The sequence below is a fragment of the Giraffa tippelskirchi genome, chromosome 1 (assembly GCF_054371585.1).
Source record: "Giraffa tippelskirchi isolate mGirTip1 chromosome 1, T2T-mGirTip1v1.2.pri, whole genome shotgun sequence".
Lineage (NCBI taxonomy): Eukaryota > Metazoa > Chordata > Mammalia > Artiodactyla > Giraffidae > Giraffa > Giraffa tippelskirchi.
In genome coordinates this window covers 206,588,166-206,598,180 of record NC_137275.1, presented here as the reverse complement: position 1 = coordinate 206,598,180, position 10,015 = coordinate 206,588,166, and the positions used below count along the sequence as shown (strand labels likewise).

The 10,015-nt window shown below is 40.8% G+C and overlaps 2 protein-coding genes across 22 annotated transcripts in view; both read left to right on the top strand.

The window, feature by feature from the left end:
• The window catches only part of PGAP4 (post-GPI attachment to proteins GalNAc transferase 4), a 73,583-nt gene that overhangs the window by 62,815 nt on the left and 753 nt on the right, over positions 1-10,015 (top strand). For 4 of the 20 annotated variants that reach the window (XR_014077786.1, XR_014077780.1, XR_014077795.1 and 1 more), the window contains 2 exons: positions 59-184; positions 1,755-4,587. The gene's annotated coding sequence lies outside the window, so the exon portion shown is untranslated. Of the gene's footprint in view, positions 1-58; positions 185-1,754; positions 4,588-5,867; positions 6,786-10,015 lie in introns of those variants that run through there. The other 16 variants (XR_014077810.1, XR_014077807.1, XR_014077808.1 and 13 more) reach the window with 13 other exon arrangements.
• The window catches only part of ALDOB (aldolase, fructose-bisphosphate B), a 39,047-nt gene continuing 34,899 nt past the window's right edge, over positions 5,868-10,015 (top strand). For both annotated transcript variants that reach the window (XM_081573536.1, XM_081573545.1), the window contains exons 1-2: positions 5,868-6,785; positions 7,593-7,715. The gene's annotated coding sequence lies outside the window, so the exon portion shown is untranslated. The remainder of the gene's footprint in view (positions 6,786-7,592; positions 7,716-10,015) is intronic.

Genomic DNA, 10,015 nt, shown 5'->3' with positions numbered 1-10,015 from the left:
TATCCCAACCACATGAATTTGCTGAGAAATGTTCATTAACTGACACTGTTTTTTTTAGATTGGATTTTGTTTGAAATACCTTTGGGACTATGTCAAAGATGATTGGAGATATAATTTTAAAGTACTTAATATAACTGCAATGGAGATGTGCTATGGCTTCCAGTAGTCGAATTACAGCATTGTTGTGAGTCATCGCTCTGAAATGAGTGGGGAGTTCTGCTTTAAAATTTAACAGATTTTCTTTTTTTTTCCCTAAAAAACCTTTTGATTCTGTATTAGGGTGTAGCCAATTAAAAATGTTGTGATAGTTTCAGATGAATAGGGAAGGTATTCAGGCATACATATGCATATATCCATTCTCTCCCAAACTCCCCTCCTGTCCAGGCTACCCCATAACATTGAGCAGAATTCCCTGTGCTATACAGTAGGTCCTTGTTGGTTATCCATTCTAAATACAGCAGTGTGTACATGATCATGCCAAACTCCCTAATTATTCCTTCCTCCCATCCTTCCTCCCATGGCAACCATAAAAAAAATTAACAAATTTTCATCATCTTTTCCCTAATGACCTATGCAGAAACATAGATGAGTGATTTTTTTTTAAAAGTATTATGTTAACAAATTGGGGGTAAAACCAGATGAAAATCCAAAGGCAAAGGATTAATTTATCACATTTGTCACCTGTTGTGTGTCCCAGACTCCTTTATGTAATAAATCCTCTATATCTGCCCCACTGTCATGAAATGTTGATAGGGCTAGCCTATGGAGAATACAAAGAAACAAAATAATGGAGTGTTCTGGATAAATAATTCATCCCTTTGCTAGGACCTGGCGTCCTATCACACTTAGAATAAAATACAAACCCCTACATTACCTTCCAGGCCAGAAGTGACCTGTCCCTGCAAAACTTCATGTCTTGCCACTTCCATCCTCTTTTTCCAAGCTATAGTCACACCCGCTCTCTTTCACTTCCCTGGACTTGTTACATTGGTTCTTACTACAAAGGGAATTTGCGCTGCCATTCTGTCTATCTGGATTGCTTTTCTCTTAGCTGAATCTTTCCTGTATACAGATCTCAATTAAAATTTAACCCCTCCTCCCCCAACAGTCTTTTAATCCCATCTAAAGCATTCTTATCCCTTCCCAACTCCCAGGTCATCTATCACTTTATGCAATTTGATTCCCTTCGAAGCTCTTGTTATTACCTAAAATTTATTATTTTGTCTTTTTCCCTCTTCCATGCTCCCCACCCCACTACAGAATAGAAGTGCCACAATATCAGAAGTCTTCTGGGTTTCATTCATTGCTCTATCCCTTGAACCTAGAACAATACCTGACGCATAGTAGGAAATGAATGAGAGAGAGAAATGGCGGTAGTAGGGGAAGGAAGAAAGGAAGGAAGAGAGGAAAAGAGTAAAGGGATCCACAGTGGAAATGCATACAGAAAAGAGGAATACAGAAAGGAAGAGAAATGGGATTAGGGAAGAAAATTAGGGAGGAGCAAAGGGGATCCAGGTAGTGAGGATTGGTTGCCATGTACAATTTTGACTCCTGAAAAAATTTCCTACTTGCATTCCAGGCAAAGAGAATGGCGAATGCAAAAAGGAACTTTCTACACCACCACATAGCTACTTTTTCCTTTGTTGTTATTAGAGTCTTGGCTTCAGTGTGTGTGTTGGGGGTCATGTGTGTTTGTGGGGGGGGGGTCCTCCCTACGTGTTATTCTTAGGGGAGGGATGGGTTTTCTCTTTCAGGTTTCAACTGCTGCATCTTCCTGGTGTTACCAATGGGAATCATCCAGAAGTGCATACCACCCATGGTGGCTCTACAACCTATTCTAGGGCTTATAGGCAAGAGGCTGGAAAGAGAATGAAGGAAAGATCACCACCTGGTGCCAATGAACTCTTCTCAAGTTCTTTCAGTAAGTGGCGAGATGGTTTAAGTCTTACCACGTAGCTCTGCATGATAGGGGTGGACTTTGGCAAAGCATTGTATGACTTAACACAAACCAAGAATAGAGAGGTAAACTTTACCTAGAGGCTGGATGGGAGGAGCAGGAAACTTTAAGGATCATTTTTTCTGGTACACAACTTGGGTGTTTTTTATGTTCTGTTAGTGTAGCTTTGTTTAACTGAACAAGTTGAGTCCTCTGCAAAATTCATGCACTGGCAACATGTTAGACAAAGAATTTTGTCTAACCCCTATTTGCTTTTATCCAGAAAAACTGTAAACCCTGGCATTGTTGTGACTGGGAGACCTGAAACAGAAGTCAATAAGTGTGTGTAGATTTCTTTCTAGCAACATGTTTGGACAGTTACTCTCGTCCTTTACCAAGCCCCTGTCCAGCCGCAATACATACACAACCAGAAGCCATAACCAGCAAAAGCAGCTTGGCTGCCCCTCCAGAGAGGTTTGTGATAAAGGAGCGGTAAGATTGCATCTTCTTCCTGTAACGTACACATGGAATGCTCTCCCTCTTTTGAACAAGAAAAGGAAAGAGCAGCCATATTTTCAAAGATACTAAACAATGGTATGTATCTTCACATTCAAAATTGTAGTTCATGTATTATTGTATAAGGAGCTACGCCAAACAAATTAATCATAAGTAAATCTAAATTTAGCTGTTTACCCCCAACTTGATAAATGCCTAAATCATATTAGCAATATTCAGTTGACTCAAGCTTTTTTATCAGTCTAGCTGAACTATTAGCATAAATGCCTCAATCTGCAGAAACACAGTCATGAATCTGAAAGAGAAAAGGCTTTGAAAAGGTTAGAATCATGTTTTGTTTTTCAGATACCTGTTCAGTTCAGTTCAGTCACTCAGTCGTGTCCAACTCTTTGCAACCCCATCGACTGCAGCACACCAGACTTCCCTGTCCATCACCAACTCCTGGAGCCTACTCAAACTCATGTCCATCACATCAGTGATGCCATCCAACCATGTCATCCTCTGTCGTCCCCTTCTCTCACCTTCAATCATTCCCAGCATCAGTGTCTTTTCCAATGAGTTGGTTCTTTGCATCAGGTGGCCAAAGTATTGGAGTTTCAGCTTCAGCATCAGTCTTCCAATGAATATTCAGGACTGATTTCCTTTAGAATGGACTGGTTGGATCTCCTTGCAGTCCAAGGGACTCTCAAGACTATTCTCCAACACCACAGTTCAAAAGCATCAATTTTTCAGCTTTCAGCTTTCTTTACAGTCCAACTCTCACATCCATACATGACTACTAGAAAAACCATGCTTTGACTAGACAGACCTTTGTTGGTAAAGTAATCTCTCTGCATTTTAATATGCTGTCTAGGTTGGCCATAGCTTTCCTTCCAAGAAACAAGCGTCTTTTAATTTCATGGCTGCAGTCACCATTGCAGTGATTTTGGAGCCCCCAAAAATAGTCTCACCGTTTCCATTGTTTCCCCATCTATTTGCCATGAAGTGGTGGAACTGGATGCCGTGATCTTAGTTTTCTGAATGTCGAGTTTTAAGCCAACTTTTTCACTCTTCTCTTTCACTTTCATCCAGAGGCTCTTTAGTTCTTCTTCACTTTCTGCTATAAGGGTGGTGTCATCTGCATGTCTGAGGTTATTGATATTTCTCCAGGCAATCTTGATTCCAGATATCAGTTAACACCAGCCAATGGAAGAAAAGAACTGTTTCAGCCAAATTAACCCCTTATTGTCACACTTAAACATTAGTCCTCACACTAAGGTAGACACATTAAATTCTGAATGGCATCTCAGGAGCCCTTAAGGACAAGTAATTTTTGTTTTTTAAAAGACACCAAGTGTCATGTCTCACATATTAATTTTCACTTATTGAGTGCCTACAGGGTGACAGGGACTATGCCTAGTGCTACAGACACAACAATGAGTGAGTAAGACAGCTTTCTTCTTTTCAGGACCTTGGCATCCAAGGGGGCAACTATTATAGTAAGGTGAGTCTGGGGTGGTGGGGTTATAGGATACTGTCTATAAATCACCCCAAAATGCCAGGGGTCTAAGTTACTCCAACTTCCTCAGCTCTTCTGCAACCACTTTTGCTGAGCACAACGTGGTCCACCAAAGAAGTCTCCAACTAACAAAGGAAATGTTTTACATAAACATTTGTTTCCAGAAAAAAAAAGGAGAGGTGTGGTTGAAGGGAATTGGCTTGTCCCAGCTAAGAGGAATTTAAGGAGAGTGAGTTGACTCTTGGAGAAGGTGCTGTGGGGAGAAGATATGTATGTTTTGATGTAAGAGGAAGATTCAGAAAATTATCATTGAAGGTTTATTTCTTTTTCTTGCATTTCCAGGAAAACAAGCCTCTTAATATCCTATTTTCTAATCCAAATTCACGTGAGGTCTTTTTTCTGAAACTGAATAAAATTGACCTCCAAAGAAAAGCCTTTGCTTGCCCAGAGGTGACACACCTTGTTGGCAGCAACTTGCCCTCACCTCAAAAAAGAATCAAGGAAACCTCTCACTCCAGAGACTTCCCCAGCAGTCCAGTGGTTAAGACTCTGCGCTTTCACTTCAGTGGGCATGAGTTCCATCACTGGTCAGGAACTTAGATTCAGATGTCATGCAACCAAAAAAAGAGAAAGAAAACCTCACAACTTCACCCCAAATGTTTTACTATCTCATCTTGGTGACAAAAGCTTGTTGATCCTCACATGAAGAGGACTGTGAGGGTCACAACTGTCCTCAGTCTCTCAAGGTGAAAACCAACAGGTCATTGCCTTGCCAAGGCTTGTAGCCTTTGGGTCTCTTTTGCAAAGTCTGTTCTTTCCAATGCTTATATTCTCCACAGCTAACTGCACGTTAGATCCAGTCTCCTAGAGCTTTCTGCCCTCATAGGTGGGTGACTTCCTCACCCACCGCAAGAGAGTAAGCACCCTTCTTTAAACTCTGAAGAATATTTAACTGGGCCAAAAGTTTCTTCTGCTTGTCCTCATCAGTTTCATGTAGATCTGAAGCCTGAAGACACTCATTCCTTTTAAAATTAATTTCTGTCGATTCACACTGAAACAATATTGGCCAAAGTTGTCAATCTGGCTGTAAAGCTAGCTTATCAAAATGCTCTTCCACAAACAATGCAATATTTGTTAACTCAGAGTCATGGTTCATAACTCTTCAGCACCTCTAATCCTTACCAAGGATTCCCCTGTATGAATAAACAAAGCAATAAGAGAAAGACCTGAGTTTTCAGAAAATGTAATTCTTAGCTAGTTAGAAAGTATTCACTAGTAATTTCTAGTCACTTGACAATGTTTGGTTTGCAAATGAAAATTCTGATTTCATTTGCCAAAGATCAGAGAGCTCAAATGAACTGGAAAAATGCTATTATCACTCCACTTCTCTGAAAAAGATGTTTGGGGTGTTTTTGGGAGATCCAGGTTTGATCCCTGGGTCAGGAAGATCCCCTGGAGAAGGAAATGGCAACCCACTCCAGTATTCTTGCCTGGAAAATCCCATGGGCGGAGGAGTCTGGCAGGCTACAGTCCATGGGGGTCACAAAGTCAGACAAGGCTGAGACGCTTCACTTTCACTTTCTCTAACTTATGTCTGGAAATTGTGTTGTGAATTTTGCAGGTTGGTTTCAGCTTGGGATGGTTGTAGCATTAGGATGCATTCAGCAGCAAATAACAGAATCCCGTCTCCCAGGGCCTTCCTTAATCAATAGTGATGTTAAATTTTCTCACCTAAGAAGTCAGTCAGCAGTGCAATGATGTCATTAAGGACCCAGACTCTCCTCTGTCTTGTTCTGCCACCTTTTGCCACTTCATGGCTATTGCAGCTTCTAAGATCAAGTCCACATTCAAAGCAAAAAGGAAACGCTGAGGTAAAATGCTTTCTTCATGTGAATTTCTGTGTTTTTTTTTTTCCAGGAAGAACAATTACAGGAAGTCTCCCAACTGACCTCTCCTTTTGTTTCATCTGCCAGATACGGGCCATAGGCCCATTCCTAGACAAATTGGAGGCAAAGGGAAATAAATGGGAAAAGCCCAACCACAATTTATTCCCTTGTGGCTTGTGTGAGGCCCTGTCTTTCCTGACCTGAAGGGCTCTACTCACCATCCAAACAAGAAGAGATCTTTGACAGCAAGGAAGTAGATCTATATGGATAGCTCAAAGGCAAAACGTGAACAGTGACCCTAGGTGGGGCAGTGATCAAAGTGTTTAGTATTCTTCTTGATCGTGCCACTTTATACGGTATTTAGAAATCAAAGCAACATGTAGATTTATTTAGATTAGATTTACTTAACTGCATAATCATATGGTTAGGTCATAGGAACCTTTCAAAAATATAGTGCTACAGGATTAATTATAGGATTAATTAGTTAAAGGCATTACAGGGCTTGGAGAAGCTTCTCCAATTCCTAGAGGCCCATCAGAGTTTCTTCCTGAACAACTGTACATGAAAACATCATGGAAACCATAAGATTGTTGTTGCCACTTTCAAAGAAGCACAGATTATTTAAACTCAAATTGGATATGGGGATTAGCCATGGACAACTGAAAACTATGCTTTCAATCTGTTGTTGAACTGTCCTGAAATTGCTGATTTGGGGCACATAAAGAGCTTTGATTTTTTTCAAGATTCACAATTTTGTAAAGTGGTCGCATGAATTTTAATGCACAATACGGACCATGTTATAAATTTCTGAAACTTTATTTGGCATGCAAACCTTAATACAGCTGCATTCGAAATATTTTCCTATCTGTGCTCAGTTTCAAGAGAAAACAATGAAATTGAAATCAAATTATGTTTACCAAGAGAGCTCATTATCCTTGGAAGTTTGGAGGTAAGTCCAACATGAATCCTAGGGAGATCCCAAAGTTTCTAGTGATGTGAACAATGTTTGGGAGTTTACTCTTCAAGGAAGAAGTAAGGACAAAGAGAAGAACACAGTCAGCTCTGCCAGCTAGAACTGGAATTGCAAACCCTCTCCAACACAAGATATCCCACAACTCAGTCAATTAATACCTAGAGACACCAGGTCTCACCTGGTGACATTAATATAGTCATTTAATATCAAATAATGCATAGTTTCCTTTGTTGACACTCTTCTCCACCCCTCAAAAATCTCACTCAAATATTTCGGAGAATCTCCAAGGAGAAAGCTTACAACTATGTGTTCTCAAAGCAGTTTGCTAACCACAGTCATCACAGAGCATCTGTCTGGTCTTTCCTCTCCTATTCTGGCTCCACAAAGTAACTCTAAAGGGCATCTCTCTTGTCCCTGCTCATGATAGCCATTTTGGGAACATGAATACCTGTGCTAGGGTTACTATTTCTTAGTGTTCAGCAAACTCTCAGTTTTCCAGGCTAGGGTAAACTGGCATAGCAAGGACAAAAGCCAATGTCTCAGTCAGTGGCTTGCTATGACAAGGTTTTTATTTCTCAATACCACAAAATCTAATAAAGATCTGGGCACCCTTTAGGGGAACTATTTCACTTGTAGAAACCTAGCAACTTAGACTGAGGACTTCACAGTCCTGGAGCTGCTCCATTAGGAGCAGGAAACCTCTCTGATCAACCAAGCAGGTTTACAGGGGTACTCACCAGATAAAGGACTGAATGGCTACTCACCAGGTCTTCTCTACTGTAGACTGCATATGGCCTGAGCCACTCAACTGCAAGAGGCCCAAAAAGTGCAGAGAGGTCTTCTATATCAACATATAAAAGGGAAGAGAACAGATTTTGGTGAATGCTAGGAATATCTGCTTTACAGGTCAGTGTTGGATTCTTGGAAAACATGGAAACAATGACCCTTCTCCAGTTCTATGCTGTTTTGTTACCTGATCCTCAAATCAATACTTCTTATGCCCAGAGTCTCCAAATCAGTTCATGAGTATAAGCTCCACTGTTTAGTTCTAATTTCTCTTTCTACAGGAGCTTCAACAAGTCCAAGATTGTTGGGGCAATGCTGTGAGATCTCTCATTCTAACTTTTTTTCCTTTTATGACAAATTCACATACATTCTCCCACCTTTTTTCCTAATCCTCCCTCAGATAGTGTTCAACTTGTTTGCTGCTATATCGTGATGTCCCAGCTTGGTGCCTAGAACTCAGAAATGTGTTGAGTGGATGGATGGATGGGTAGGTAGGTGGATGGCTGAATGATGATTTCTTCTTTACCCACAGATGAAGCTCAAAGGAGCCTGTTTGCATTTTCTTTTTTTTCCCCTCTATTTTAAATTGTTTTTTATTTTATTTTGTATTGGAGTATAGTTGATTAACAATGTTGGTTAGTTTCAAGTATACAGCAAAATGATTTGGTTATATATATACATGTCTCTTTCCACTTTATTTACCCTGTCACCTTGACCCTTGTTGTAGTCTCAGGTACTATTGTGCTTCTTTTGGGCCCCACTTGGGTTGGGACTGTCTTGAGGATTAATTATGGAAATGTTAGTTACAGTTTAGGGGCTGAAATCCAATCACTCAAACCTCTTCAGGGATTCCTAATTGAGGAATACGCCCATGAGAACAATAACCAAATGGAAAATAAAGGAACATTTTTTTGGCCGTGCTGCTGGCATGTAGGAACTTAGTTCCCTGACCAGGGATTGAGCCTGCACTCCCCTGCAGTAGAAGTGTGGAGTCTTAACCACTGGGCCACCAGGAAAGTCCCCAAATAATGTTTATGATCTGATAGGCACCCCATTGTCTCCCAGTACGGAGATCTTTGTCAAGCCAAATTGGATTATGCTGTTTAGGCCTAGAATCCTAAAGAAACTTCCATCATTTCCATCACCCAGGGGTGGTGGAAAGTTCAGGAACAGACCAGAGGCAATTGATGCAGAGCACGTGTGTAGAAGAGAGGATGGACAGACCCTGACCCCGGGTACTGAAATAGGGGGCTGTAATTGCAGATGAGGGAACACCAGCTTAGAGACTCCATCCTCTCATTAAATGTGGGTTGGTCATTGGCCTGTGCTTTGAGCGTTTGTGGAATTCTTCCTCCCTCAGAAAGAAGCTAGTCAGAAGGATAGACAGAGGGCATGGGAGCAGCAAAAGTGCCCTCTCTCCTACAGGCCAAGGTGGAAACAGGAGGAGAGTCGGCTGAAAGTTGTCTATCTCCTCTTCCTCTCTTACATGACTAGCTCTTCTCTCCTGTTCAGTGTGATTGTTATCTTCACTTCTGCCTCTGCCCAGGCCCTTCAATCCTTTACCCCTAGTCACACCCATTACCCTCCATTATAAACTATCTTCAGAACTCTAGTCTAGGTCAGTGTTCTCACCCTATCTGCTTGCTAGAGAGACAAGTTCAAACTCTAGGCTTATTATTGTGCTTTTGTATGAAGTCATTTTTTTAAAAATACAAAACTTGCTATATGTTAACACTGGCATATAGATAAACTTTCTTTTGCTTACACATGGGTTTCTGATCAAGTGGCCCACTGTTGAAAATTCTTGGCAGCCTTGCCGCAAAGGACAGCCTCTAGCTAGTTTCTTCTGCTGAACTAGGGTTCCCATCTCCTTAACATATTTGCTATAAAGGAACAAAGGTTCATCCATAATCATGACAAAAATAAAAACCAATTGGGAGGCAGGGGGAAGAGCTGCAAAGAGTTGACCATGATATAAATAGTTTGGGGCACATGTGGGAGTAGAGACTTTGGATGGAGCAAAATCAATCTTGCCCTGCCTAGCCTATTCCTCTCAGCCTTTCCCACTGTCTCCCAATTCTATGCCATCATTTCCCCACTCACTTGCATTTCTGCCAGCTTGAATAAGTGTGAATCATCTCTGTGGATGCCATAAATATCAGCCCATTTGGATAGTTCTCTGTTAACACAGATCTTCTTTGTTTCTAACTAATAGTGCTGTCTATCTAATAGTTTTATCGACAAAATTTTAGAATAGACAAAGAGTATAAACTGCCTCAAAGCATTCTCATTATTGCAGAAACTTTATAAAGAGTGTAAAGTTTACAAGGAAAAAAAAAACTGAAACAGTTGAAAGACTTATAAGTAATGGTACAGATACTCCCAACACGGAAGATGGCAAACACAACAAAGATGCTCAA